Source organism: Haliotis rufescens, unplaced genomic scaffold (assembly GCF_023055435.1).
Source record: "Haliotis rufescens isolate VD_foot unplaced genomic scaffold, xgHalRufe1.0.p SCAF_94, whole genome shotgun sequence".
Taxonomy (NCBI): domain Eukaryota; kingdom Metazoa; phylum Mollusca; class Gastropoda; order Lepetellida; family Haliotidae; genus Haliotis; species Haliotis rufescens.
Window position 1 is genome coordinate 488,083 of NW_025964388.1, and position 14,006 is coordinate 502,088.

At 41.2% G+C, this 14,006-nt stretch overlaps 1 protein-coding gene across 1 annotated transcript in view; it reads left to right on the forward strand.

The window, feature by feature from the left end:
- Positions 1-791: 791 nt before the first annotated feature.
- Positions 792-14,006, forward strand: part of LOC124137668 (endothelin-converting enzyme homolog) — a 117,440-nt gene continuing 104,225 nt past the window's right edge. The window contains exon 1 of the mRNA XM_048391636.1: positions 792-917. The gene's annotated coding sequence lies outside the window, so the exon portion shown is untranslated. The remainder of the gene's footprint in view (positions 918-14,006) is intronic.

Here is a 14,006-nt window from a genome sequence, read left to right on the forward strand (position 1 = left end):
AGAATCTCAACCGAGTGTCTTTTGATATCAAATATATCAACACCAGTTGATAAAAGTGGGAAAACTCCGAGGCTGGCCGAAGATCTTTTCCACTTTTATCAACGAGTGTTGATATATTTGATATCAAAAGACACGAGGGTGAGATTTTTTTTATCATCCAACATCATTCTTCCAACCTTTTCAATTTGTAGACAGTAATTAGCAGTGACTTCAGTGTAAAAAAGTACTGCTAACAGCTTCAGTAGCAGAGTCATTAGTGATGTCATTTGATTGTGACGTCATGGTAACAGTGACGTCACAATGGTCAGCCAAAACGATATCTCCTGTGGGAGCCAGTTTTGGATGATAAATAAAAATCGCATGGCATGTCTCAGTGCCCATCAAAAGTAGGTCGGGAGGAAGTAATATTACGAATATGAGAAAATAAAGTATACCCCACATTATAAAACTTATTTAATGATTTCACGAATTGATACTGGTCCGTTTCCCGTCCAAGTTATCGATCCAGCCTCTCTACAAACTGTTCTTCGAAAGTGCTAAGCTACGCGCAGTGGTGGAGCGTCTGAATAAAACTGTAAAGGGAAACAACTTTTGTCGGCTTATATTAGAGTGAACCATGTTTCGTTTACATGCAAAATAAAATGCCTTTCAGGATATTATTGTATGTTTCAATAGTTACAAATGCAGTTATGTAGGGGGGAAATACGAGAATCTTACCCTATCTTCAAGCAATTGCAATAATAAGGAGATATTTACTCTGTATGCATTTTGCCAACGAGAGTATACGTGAGGGAAGATGGCGGCAAATGAAAACATAAACACATAAGACTATCAGCCTGATTTTCTTGGAGTTTCATCAGGAAGGGAAGAGTGTCGATCTTCTTGTCACAGTCGGTCAGGGAACTGGAGAAAAAAACGTGAGTAGATGCACGCGGGAGGTGTTTCAGTAGGCCAATATTTGGCAGTGATATTTTCCAGCTGATCACCCCGTGGAGGTCAGCGACTGTCAAACCATGGGCGTGAACCCATGTCAAACTGGAAAAAAATCTGATGTTGTGAATTTTCTACTGATGTCTTCAACTACTAAATTGACGAGTTCTTTAAACTTTATCCACATTTTTCTTACGGTCTATTTTTTTTGTATAAACTTGATAAGGCCAAGAAACATAATACTTGTTTCAGGCACCGATGGAATTATTTGATTAACATCTGTGTTTTTGCCAACCTAATACATGTAATATGCTCATTTCCTATCTAACTGTGAGATTATATATTAGAGCATGTATGATCCCCAGACATTATTTCCTGTTATTAGGGCATAATCATTAACTACTGGATTGATAGTAATAATACTGAACTTGAGATAACTGACAACAGAATAGGGGTGGGAATGGCTTTAATTTGACTAGGACTTTCAATTCCCATATATTTCCTCAATAAATATATTTTAAATATAAGTTTTGATAAGGATACATTGACGATAAAGTTGCACTGTCTTAATTACAAAAGTTTCCTCAATAAATATATTTTTAATATAAGTTTTGATAAGGATATATTATTGATGATAAAGTTGCAGTGTTTCAATTACAAAGCGGTTTAACCCTTTTATCACAGACACAATTATGACATGATTATTAAAAACAAGTCATTCAAAGATGGAACATACCATTAATCCAAGAAGAAATTACTGCATACTGATGTCGCTGGTGTACCCCTTATACAGTCATTGTTTGTTATCGTATTGTTTGTATGTCACTACTGTGGGGTATGGATTGAGCAAGCTGTAAGAAAAGTCTGCCTGTGCGCTATGTAGAATATATTGCACGTTTCTACATGACAAAATAGTTTTTGAATCAATATAGCAATCATTTCCTTAATCGCTTGTACATGTGTATACCTTTTTCATCAAAAGTGGGGGGCACGGGTGGCCCAGTTGTCTAAGGCACCGTGATTCGCTGTGCAGAGTTGCGTCCCTTGACGCCTATGATTGTGGGTTCGAATCCCGGTTCGCCCCGATTATGTTTCTAGGTTTGTCAGCACCATACCCATACTCGTGGGTTTCTCCGAAGTGGTAAACGTCTTAAGACCTGCATCACTTCGGGCTTTCCTCCCACATTAAGCTGACACGCCGTGATATAACTGGAATAATGTTAAAAGCGGCGTTAAACCCAACTCACTCACTCACTCATCAAAAGTGAACTCTGAATAAGGAGCAGAGGCTTCCACAGTGTGGTTGCTATTTGATCTAGACAGCGAAATTGGCGGAATAAAGCAGGAATATTGCTGAGTGGGGCGTTAAACAACAAACAAACAAACAAATCTAACACATGTTCGTTTATTAATGGTTAACAACTTACTTTATACGAAAAATGAAGCGCCCAAACCACATTTTTGCAAGTCAACATTTGGCAACTGATACAAACAGTATGGCTGCTAGATCAAAATATTGGTTGCACTTGTTGCATATGTGACGAGCAACGTCAAAACTTAAAACACGAAGTGAAAACAAGAAATATGAAAAATATTCTTTTGGATCGATTGGCGTTGATACAACTCATAGATCGTTATGCAAGGATAGTGATAGGGTGATTGATTGATCTGATGACATAAGAGCCGGACTACCAACAATCAGTTTGTCATGAATAATGTATTTGTGCGTCGGTCAATCACAATATGCAGAGTTGCAGATGGCCGTCGGTCACTGGTCATGGACTGATAAAATTTCAATTTGACAGATGGTTTGTTTATAACCCCATCACACCAAACTAGTTCTCATTACGTTCGTGAAAATGTTGTCGAACAGACTCCAACTGTGTATGAACATAGTGGACGTAGTAGCAACTATTGACAGTCTTCTTACGAACATCATGGACGGGCTTGGATGGGGAGGGTGCTCTAGAACTTTGAATCAGCTCAAAATTTTATCCTGTCCATCCTGTTCTGCAATTAGTCAGATTGACAACATACTTAAAATGAGAAAGATGTATAACGAATGGAATGGCCATACTTCGAACCTACTAGGGATGTATTTCGCATTGGTGCAGTCAAACATAAATTTAAGTATGCTTATGAACAAACTAGCATCATATTTTAAGCCAAACTACGCATTCTACCGTGATCACAGCCCGTTCTGATAAAAAAATTTAGAACAGGATAGAACTACTTTGGTGTGATGGTAGCTTTAAGTCCTCAGACTTTTGACCGTTTAAAATGCTAAGCAAGGGGTTACACTTTTCATAATTAAAAAGTAAACAGAAAGGACATTTTTTGATTTAATAAAACAATGCACAGCCATCAAAAATCATAATTGAAATTCTGAGCAGTGTGTCTTTGCATCATTTTTCTATATATTTGGGAAAGTGACTAAGTCAAGCGCTTTTCATATTTCTTATTTTCAAGCGCTTTCTCTGTGATTTGTTGTTATGGTTGATCTGCCATTTTAGATGATTTGTGAGCACATGGCATAAGCATTATTGTGTTTTGTCTTTTTGACCAGAGACTATGAAATAAAGTGACGGCCCTCCCCTACAGTTTATCGTTAACAATCTGATACACCCTGACACCCTGCAGTTAACCTCCCGGTACCGCTGCAGATGCGCAATAGATGAGCAGACACCCGCAACTGTTAACAATATTGCATAATATCCGGGGGCGAGTTAATTACCTCAGCTGAGATTTCTCCGACGACCAGCGACAATCCAATAAAGGACTTTGCGGATTACAATAATCTTAATCTTGTCTCTCGTCAGTTGGCTGCAAATTATTCGCCATCTTCCCGATGCAAGGGAGTTAACTGACTAAAAGTTGAACTAGGCTGGAATTTCTGGGCTTGATCGTAGCGCCACCAGTGGCTATTACAAGTTCTGCCCCTTCTATGTCCCTCCTATTGACCAATCAGATTCCTCTTCTCATATCACAGGCATTTGCTTCCAACAAAATGGCGGTGCCCAGTAGGGTAAGGAATTGTTTTGCAATATATCGCAAGATTTCAAATTGTATTGCAGTTTTATTGTGACATTTTGGGAAAGCAGAAGTTTGACAAGAATCACAAGAAACTGTTAGAAAGTTGACATAGTTGATTGTTTATTAATGACAATTGGACAATTAGGAGTGTTCATTACCTCAATTTAAAAGGAACAAGTAAGGAGTCAAAATCAAATGTTCAAAAAAATATTTATTCATATTGCGTTCAGCTTCTGTGACCAAGAGTTCCTGTTTTGGTATTATCCCACTTTGAGTTTTATGTGACGAAGTCAACAGAATGGATGGCTGATGCAGCTGTATGTGGGGGCCAGAATTGTTGTCCCACCCGCGTGGCGGACACTTGCAGTGTTTTCTGTAACTTTATCACTGTCTTTTGCCTTTTTAGGCCAAAAAACCTCCAAATATCCAACTTCCCTCTCTTGTTCACAACTATCTCAAACTCGTTCACCATTTTGTTTCCATAGAGACTTCCAGAGCATGGCCCAACATTTGTTTTTGTTTTATGTTTCGAAATCATTCGTTCATATTATAAACTCGATGTCTATTGAATGTTATTTTTCACTAACAAAAAATATGCACAAAATACGGATACATGAAAACATATCGCAATACGTATCATTCGTAGTTCTGCATTGCAATACACCGATATACCGGTTATCCCGACCAGCACTAGCGCCCAGGGAAGAGGTTCTGATCAATAATCAAAGTTGATGGTACACATAGAGAATCTCACCCGAGTGTCTTTTGATATCAAATATATCAACACGAGTTGATAAAAGTGGAAAAATCCGAGGCTTGCCGAGGATCTTTTCCACTTTTATCAACGAGTGTTGATATATTTGATATCAAAAGACACGAGGGTGAGATTTTATTTATTATCCAACATCATTCTTTCAACTTTTTCAATTTGTAGACAGTAATTAGCAGTGTCTTTAGTGTAAAAAGTACTGCAAACAGCTTCAGTAGCAGAGCCATTAGTGATGTCATTTGATTGTGACGTCATGGTAACCAGTGACGTCACAATGGTCTGCAAAGCATTGTGATGTAATTTCATTGCAGCGATATCTACAGTGTAGATATCGCTTGATCTCATCCAAGCGATATCTCCTGTGGGAGCCAGTTTTGGATGATAAATGCATTGCAAATCCCGCAAGACTCCTTAATGCATTCACTGCTTACCTCAATACGACAACAAAAGACAGTGCTCAGCGATGGTCTTAGGTGAAAAAAATATGTTTCCGTTTTCAACTCCTGCTTTTTGCATGGACCATCACCACTGTGATGTGACCTTTACATACCGTAGTAGGAGTCAATTTCCTACTAGGAGAGCATGTCACAATCGTTCCGATTCTTCAGACTGAAATACCGTCTTAGCCTAGCACAAATGCCTGAGTGGGTAGTAGACCGTCTTGTGTCAGTTGCGCCTTCCCCGGGTAACAGGGTTGATAAGAAGGAGACCATATGGTTGCATCCCACCTCTATTCCGGTGGACCCGATGTTGACAGGTATAATTGGGGCACTGGACAAAGATTTCTCAAGACTCACCCTTGCTCCATCATTCAAACCGCCAAAGTTCAGGAAAGATGATGATTCTATTCGGTGGCAGATGGCTCATAGTTTGGGTGAGGATTTACAAAGAATGACGGGCTCGTCGAAACCAACTACTCTGAAGGTCCAAGATACCAGATTTGCGGTTATTGAAACAAATCAGGCGTGGACTAAAACCTTTGAGCACTGGCATCTTCAACCCGTGCTATGGATCAAGATCTAACGGAAGATAATCCTAACCATTTAGATGACCTCCAAACTGTGGTTGACGTCAAACAGCGTCAAATTGACCACATGAGGAACCATCTCAGAGCCGTACTAGCGGAGGTTACTGTGACGCTCAGGCTTAGGTATTTAGCACTTTCAAACTGGGATTCCAAGTTTAAGGGCAGGCTCCTACGTCAACCTTGGTCAACTAGTGTTTGGTTAACGAACAAAAAAGGTCAAGACCAGAGCCCACTTGCACAAAGCGATCTTAGCGCTAAGACTATTGTAAGCCTATGTTAAAGTATGGGAGTTACGATCATCTTAGCGCTAAGATCGCTTTGTGCAAGTGGGTCCAGGATTCTTTTCGAGGAAGAGGGCGTGGCAGAGGTAAAATTCCAGGGCAGGGGAAGTGATAAGAAGGGTAAACACTGAAGTGTTGGACAGTCACGACTGGGAACTCCCGCCCCCAGTCGTCCCAATTGTCGACACCCCTGTAGGCAGGAGACTGAACGTTTGGACAGAACTAGGCCATTCTCAAGGACAACTTCATACTCAACATACTACGTTACAGCTACTGACTGAATGTAGAGGTAGTTCCACCGTTGACCACAGCTCCTCCACCTTAGAAGTATCCAAGGAAGTAACATCTGCTACTTAAATCCAACTTAGATATTGTTGAGGAAAAGAGCTGTAGAGATTTTAAACAGCCCAGAGTTAAAAACGGGGTTTAATTCTCACATCTTTATGGTACCCAAGAAGGACAAGATACGAATGATTCACAATCTCTCTGTGTTCAACGGCGTTTGAGGAAACGGTTATGCATACCTGTATCTCCTGTGTCCACGACCGAAGTTAGTCGCAACACCATATCTCTATGGTTACGCACAGTCATCCTCCAGGCTTAGGACATCGCCAAACTTTATCCACCGAGAGCGAATTATCCTCACGAGAGATCAGGTCGTTAGCCTCTACCATGGTGTTTCATAGTAACTGTTCTTTTAAAACGATCATGGAAGCAGAGCTCCAGATAAGCTGCGTATCTGTGTGAAATACGCATCAGAAACGCAGAAATACGCAGTAAAATATAATCCAAGCATATCAAATACGCAACGAACATTACAGATACGCTACAAAAATGAAATTTGTGCGTATCATCAAATTATTGTGAAGTAACCCTGCGTATTCAATTAGCAAATCAGCAACTTATTTTGAAATTATAAACGGGCATTCCGTCAACCTTGCCAAACTCCACGATGACAGTTACATCCTGATCATTTGCCATCACACTTTCGTGTGGGAGTATCGTGGTATTTTTGAGTCCTATAAAGCTCTCGAACCCACACGACACCAGTTTGCAGCGACTAGATGAATAGTGTTTTTAAATATTTAACTTAAATACCCACATGTGTAAAAACTAGTGGGTAACAGAAATTTGAATACGCAGATAGAATTACTGATACCCAATGATTTTAAAATGCATGGGTAAAATACCCACAACACCAAAAGCTTATCTGGACCTCTGTGGAAGGATGTTTTTGGAGATCTGACACAGTTTTCGCTAGTCATTATGTTATCTCTTGAAGACGTCGAAGGCATGCACAGTTTTGTCTGTCTGGTAGTAGCCCGGCATATAACACACCCTTGACGCAAATAATTAACTCGCCAGTAGCCAGTCTAATTTTCTGCGCAGGTTGTTTTTATCAGGCTTTGGCTCGGGGACACAGTAGGTAAAGATATTAGCTGTCGCTATCATTCTATATTACCAAGTGTGTACAGGGTGCTACCTTTTAATTCTTATATTCCATGTGTAGAAAAGATTGAACTAACCCTACTGTTTCTGTGCCTTTTCCACCTCACAGATTACTGACAAACATGTGTCGTTTTTGAGGCGTGATTATTGAGGTTTAGGAAATCTGAAGGTATACCCACCTCCAAACCGTCCGATACAGATGCATTAAGGATATTTTTTCCATTTGCATACCTATCCTACATTACTACGTCTAAGGACCCACCCGTCGCAGATTTCTCTCCCTACTTTGGCTTCAGAAACCTCAAAAGATTGTTTTTTTAAGCTTGGGCGACAGGCAGTGATGTGAGGAAGGTGACTTCTCATCAAGGTCACATGACAGCGGGGGGGCGATGGTCCATGCAAAAAGCAGGAGTTGAAAACGTAAACATCTTTTTTTCACCCAAGACCAGCGCTGAGCATTGTCTTTTGTTGTCGTCAGGTCAGCAGTGAATGCATTAAGGAGTGATGCAGGATAAGTACACAAATGTCAAAAATATTTAGATTTTACTAATATTCCAGCCTAGTTTGGCAAGGGTGGAAACTGGACATTTACAGTCAGTTAAGTCCTTTACCCCAGAAAGGTGATTACTAGCTGAACATATGTGTCCTCTGCAAAATACATGTACTTATAAGCCCCGGACATTTATTAAAATTTAAAGCCCTGGACGACTTCATTCACTTGGCGATTCCGTCGTGAATCTCGATATTTGAATTCGGGGGCATGGGTGGCCCAGTAGTCTGAGGCGCTGCGATTCGCTGTGCAGAGTTGCAACCGTTGGGCACACCTGAAACTTATGATTGTGGGTTCGAATCCTTCGCCCCGATTATGTTTCTAGGTTTGTCAGCACCATACCCGTGCTCGTGGGTTTTACCGAAGTGGTAAACGTCTGAGACCTGCCTCACTTCGGGCTTTCCTCCCACATTAAGCTGACACACCATGATATAACTGGAATACTGTTAAAAGCGGCGTAAACCCAACTCACTCACTCACTCATACTGCCTGCAAGGACCCTAAGCATTAAGTATTGGGAGTCCCCTGAACCCGCACTATTGTAAGTCAAGGTAAAATCCTGCTTTACATGTCGCTTCATTTGTCCCAATAAGCTGCAGTTTTTTAAATGAGGGCCTGAAGAGTTTGATCAGAGCCGGTAGCGGCTAAAGTATTTGGGTCCTGATGGCAGCCAGACAATTTCTTTTGTGGTCATAGCTGAAAATAGTTTATGTCCTTTGACAGTTGTGATTTACTAAGACGCTGGTCATGAGTAGTGCATTTTCCTCAAGGGGAGCTCAAAAGGATTAAGGAATAATGGGTAATAAATAATTTATTACACTAGTTTGTCTGTCAGACTCTTTTTGCGAAACTCTTGTAAGAATTTGTGTATTACCCTCGCTCCCGCTTGGGAAATACAAGAATTTTTACATTCATTTCATAAAATCAGTATGACACACATGTTTATATAATAATCTCTATGTATAATATATATTATCTTGATTATGTTCTGCCACAACTAATTAATGAGGAAGAGAATTTATTAATGTCAAATTCTATATTATGAGGAACACAATGTTTTGGAGTATATACTTATTCCTTCATCAAGTTGTTGTGTTCCTCATAATAAAGAAGTTGACATCCATAAATTCTCTTCTTTATGTGAATCACTTCTAAATGGCTTTCAAAGACTTGAATCAATTAATTATTTATTATGCTTGATCATCTCATCTTAAAAATATGAATTTCATTTGCCCAGTTCTCTCCGAAACACTTCTTTCTACAATCTAAAAATCACACAGACCACCCCACCTATCCATCAACCCCCGAGACACTATTGGTCGGCTTCTATACTGAGATAACATTTATAATCAGTTTTGATCAGCATCACTTTCATGAGTTATATGTGAATGAAAGTATGTTTTCACTTCTCCAATTTCATGTGTAAGTTAAATTATATCTTGAGCTGTCCAAGATTAGGTGAGGTGAAATGGGGTTTAACGTCGCGTCCAAGATTATTGTACTTATATAGCAACGTGCATGCACATGTGTGTGTGTGTGTGTGTGTGTGTGTGTGTGTGTGTGTGTGTGTGTTTGTGTTTTGTACTAGTCCTGACTGATGCCGATTTATAGTGTTTGCCCACTGAGATACCATGCCGCAGTTTAACATGGATACCCCAGTCAGACACAGTATACTGACTCTGAGCCGACCAGTCCTTGTTTTAGCCCACTGAGACACCATGCCGCAGTTTAACATGGATACCCCAGTCAGACACGGTATACTGACTCCGAGCCGACCAGTCCTTGTTTTAGCCCACTGAGATACCATGCTGCAGTTTAACATGGATACCCCACTCAAACACAGTATACTGACTCCGAGCCGACCAGTCCTTGTTTTAGCCCACTGAGATACCATGCTGCAGTTTAACATGGATACCCCACTCAAACACAGTATACTGACTCCGAGCCGACCAGTCCTTGTTTTAGCCCACTGAGATACCATGCTGCAGTTTAACATGGATACCCCACTCAAACACAGTATACTGACTTCGAGCCGACCAGTCCTTGTTTTAGCCCACTGAGATACCATGCTGCAGTTTAACATGGATACCCCACTCAGACACAGTATACTGACTCCGAGCCGACCAGTCCTTGTTTTAGCCCACTGAGATACCATGCTGCAGTTTAACATGGATACCCCACTCGGACACACTATACTGACTCCGAGCCGACCAGTCCTTGTTTTAGCCCACTGAGATACCATGCCGCAGTTTAACATGGATACCCCACTCAGACACAGTATACTGACTCCGAGCCGACCAGTCCTTGTTTTAGCCCACTGAGATACCATGCTGCAGTTTAACATGGATACCCCACTCGGACACAGTATACTGACTCCGAGCCGACCAGTCCTTGTTTTAGCCCACTGAGATACCATGCTGCAGTTTAACATGGATACCCCACTCGGACACAGTATACTGACTCCGAGCCGACCAGTCCTTGTTTTAGCCCACTGAGATACCATGCTGCAGTTTAACATGGATACCCCACTCGGACACAGTATACTGACTCCGAGCCGACCAGTCCTTGTTTTAGTCCCTTAATGCCGAGTGCCAGACAGGGTAACAACACAAACCATCTTTAAATGTCTTTTGGTACGGCACGGGCGGGGATTGAACCCCGGACCTTCTGCTCTCTGGGCGGACGCTTTACCACTAGACCACGGAGACGTTCCTGTCCAAGATTAAGTATGAATGACAACTTTGCTTAGACTTTTACAGGAGTGAGTGAGTATGGTTTTACGCCGCTTTTAGCAATATTCCAGCAATATCACGGCATGGGACTCCAGAAATGGGCTTCACACATTGTACCCATGTCGGGAATCGAACCGGGGTCTTAGGCGTGACGGGGGCGGTCGGGTAGCCCAGTGGTTAAAGCGTTCGCTCTTCACGCCGAAGACCCGGGTTCAATTCCCGACATGGGTACAATGTGTGAAGCTTATTTCTGGTGTCCCCCTGCCGTGATATTGCTGGAATATTGCTAAAAGCGGCGTAAAACCATACTCAATCACTCTGGCGTGACGGGCGAATGCTTTAATTACTAGGCTACCCGACCGCCACCCAGCTTTTACAGGAAATATCCCAGATAACACAACTTCAATGGTACGTTGGTGGCCCGCTCGTGGTCCGCCACCGTGTATGACTCAACCCAGCAAAACACAACGCTGTAGATAAACTGTGGGAATGTTACATCGTAAAATAACATCGTGACAATATTACATTACGTTTACAACCACTGGTATTGGTCTGAAGTCGGCACATAGTCAGTGGTCTACTGCCAACATGGATGACCTGTTTAGTCTCAATCCAAAACACAAACGTTGTGTTGTTCGAATGTTACGTTGTAACATTACCTTGTAGCAACGTTGCATGACATTCTATAACCACCCATATCGGCCGGCCGATAGGCTGATACGTGGACTGAGAATAAGCTTGTACATCCTAATGGGGACCTAAACTATTCTTGGGGCGGTCGGGTAGCCTAGTGGTTAAAGCGTTCGCTCGTCACGCCGAAGACCCGGGTTTGATTCCCGACATGGGTACAATGTGTGAAGCCCATTTCTGGTGTCCCCCGCCGTGATATTGCTGGAATATTGCTAAAAGCGGCGTAAAACCACACTCACTCACTCACTCACTTAAACTGTTATTGAACTTTACCAGATTCATGTTATGAAAAAATGCTTGGATGTCCCTGAATTAAGTCCTAATTAAACTTTGCATGAATTTTATCTTGAATTATTATGCTAAACATGCTAAAGGTGAAGGTTCTTAATGTTAATGTTAATGTTAATGAAAAAAAAACAACTTCTCTTTTATTTCTTAAATTTAATGTTAGATATGATTATGCTTGGATGTTTATGAATGAAGTCCTGAATTTAGTTTTTAATTTATGCATGAAGTTTGTCTTTATTGATATAATGCATACATGAATGTTCTTAATGACATTCTGAAATAATGCTTGTATTTTTATTGATATAATGCATACATGAATCTTCTTAATGACATTGTGTAATAATGCTTGTATTTTTCAGATGTAATTGTGACTGAAATTTTGCCTGAACTTTCTTGATTTTAATCTGGAATGAAATATTGTTTGTATTTACATATACCATATTTCCTCTAATAATTTATGGGTTTTTAATCGGCGCCTGCCTCCAATAAGTGCCAGGTACGAAGCAGCGACAACACAATAAGCACAGGGTCTCTGATATGCGCCAGGGCCCACTTGCACAAAGTGATCTTAGCGTTAAGATGATCATAACTCCCACATTTTAACATAGGCTTACGCTAGTCTTAGCGCTAAGATCGCTTTGTGCAAGTGGACCCAGGCCTCTAATAAGTTACTGGTTATGTTTGATTTAGATTCCATCTCCCTGGAATAAATAGAAGCTTAGAAATGAAGTGTCCCATTTTAGCTTATGCAACACCATTATTGAAATATTAAGCGACAGGGCTCTACTTACAACCTGGCCTCCATAACCAACTTGGGCCCACATGCACAAAGCGATCTTAGCGCAACGACTATTGTAAGTCTATGTTAAAGCATGGGAGTTATGATCATTTTAGCGCTAAGATCACTTTGTGCAAGCGGGCCCTGGTTCGGAAGCTTGTTCAAAGAATATGTGCCAGGGTGCTTATTGGAGGAAAAATGGTATATACAAAGTTTTTTTTATGATTTATTTGTATGGATTGCCATAGGTTTGCTATGTGTTTTTTCAGTCTACGTTTGCTGGAATGTTTGGGATTCCGATGCGAAAGGTATGATCAGTGGTTTCTTGTGTCAAGAACTATTGTGTCGTAAAACTGTTGTGTTTGTGTCAATGAGGAAGTAGCACAGGTGGCCTAGTGGTCTCTTACACTGCAATATGTTGTGTCGAGTTTGTCGTGGATCCTGAGTTGAAGCCAAGTCTTGCCTTGATTATGATCCTTGCAACTTCAGCTATTTTTCTAAAGCCACGGTCCAGTAAACTTGTGATGCATGTAGTACTAGGCTCAGCTAATCGTTACTAAGTCAATATGATAACACTCCCGTCTTATGACCGATTATGTTTCTAGGTTTGTCAGCACCATACCCGTGCTCGTGGGTTTCACCGAAGTGGTAAACGTCTGAGACCTGCATCACTTCAGGCTTTCCTCCAACATTAAGCTGACACACCAGGATACAACTGGAATAATGTTAAAAGCGGCGTTAAACCCAACTCACTCACTCACTCACTTACGTCTTATGAAATCTATGAGACCGCCTCCGTGGTCTTGTGGTAGAGCGTCCGCCCGGAGAGCGGAAGGTCCAGGGTTCGATCCCGGGCCGCGTCATACAAAAAGACGTTAAAAGATTGTACTTGTTGTTACCCTGTCTGGCGCTCGACATTAAGGGGCTAAAACAAGGACTGGTCGGCTCGGAGTCAGTATACTGTGTCTGAGTGGGGTATTCATGTTAAACTGCGGCATGGTATCTCAGTGAGCTAGCACTATAAATCGGCATCAGTCCGGACTAGTACAAGCAGCCACACACACACATACACGTGCATGCACGTCGCTATATAAGTGCAATAATCTTGGACGCGACGTTAAACCCAATTTCACCTCACCTATGAAATCTATGATAAAAGCCTAGTTCAGACCAGGAGACTGTGTCAGTTTCATATTTGAGTGAGTGAGTGAGTGAGGTTTCACACCACTTTTAGCAATGTTCCAGCTCATGGCGTGGGATAATAAGGAATGGGCATAACACATGGTTAACCATGTGCTGAAATATTGCATTCTGCTGAAATATTGCTGAAATATTGGTGAGATAGTGCTGAGATATTGTTGAGATATTGCTGAGACATTGTTGAGATATTGATGAGTTACTGCTGAGATATTGCTGAGACATTGATGAGATATCGATGAGTTACTGCTGAGATATTGCTGAGACATTGTTGAGATATTG